General features: G+C 41.2%; 1 protein-coding gene across 1 annotated transcript in view; it reads right to left on the bottom strand.

Annotated features, from left to right (window-relative positions):
* Positions 1-792, bottom strand: part of LOC106811543 — a 7,175-nt gene extending 6,383 nt beyond the window's left edge. Inside the window, exon 1 of the mRNA XM_014815211.1 lies at positions 658-792. The gene's annotated coding sequence lies outside the window, so the exon portion shown is untranslated. The remainder of the gene's footprint in view (positions 1-657) is intronic.

Below are 792 nucleotides of genomic sequence, written 5' to 3'. Positions count from 1 at the left end.
GGACGGACGGACGGACGATCATGCGATTCTACAAGCTGCATCTGACTATGTCAGATGAGCTAAAAACACACAAGTTCAAGCCATCCCAATTAAACCGCGTGTAGTGTTCATTTACTGATTTAGCAATAACTGACAACAGACAACAACCGTGGAATAAAAAACCACAACACATCCGACTTTTCCCGGTAATACTATATGCTCAATGTTGTCGTATCAGGTACTACAGATATGTACCCGAGGTACATATATGTATACACAAAGTTAGCTCTAGTACTATAGCCCGGGGAAAGCTGCCGCAGGCGGCCTGCGGCACCTACCCGCAGGCTATAGTACTAGAGCTAACACAAAGTGTACCACTACCAGACTTGTACTACAGAAGTGTACCCTAACCCTAACCCTAAACATACCTCATATAAAAATATATAATATTTATATATTATTATATATAAATATATAACTACCTCGGGTACATATCTCTGATACGACAACGACCCCATCTGCAATACTAATAGTAATAGTGCACTGTACTGCCCCATGGCATGAACTAAAATTTTAAAACCTTGCTAAACTAGGCCTATAACTTCGCGACTCAACACTAGAATTAGAATTCACAGACTGCTTCGAATCCTAATTAAAAGCAATAAAACCGTGTCGTACCTTTCGTTTATAGCAACACTTTATGCTGTAATGCTCGTATTCAAGTATTCTCTCGTATTTTCACGTTAGAACTATTCCAGCACAAGGCGACCCACTTGCTTTTATACCAGCTGGGTTGCGTGCGCAGCGCTGCCT

Source organism: Priapulus caudatus, unplaced genomic scaffold (assembly GCF_000485595.1).
Source record: "Priapulus caudatus unplaced genomic scaffold, Priapulus_caudatus-5.0.1 Scaffold550, whole genome shotgun sequence".
Classification (NCBI taxonomy): Eukaryota; Metazoa; Priapulida; class Priapulimorpha; order Priapulimorphida; family Priapulidae; genus Priapulus; species Priapulus caudatus.
Note: the sequence above shows the minus strand (reverse complement) of the source record. Positions and strands in the feature narration are given on the sequence as shown.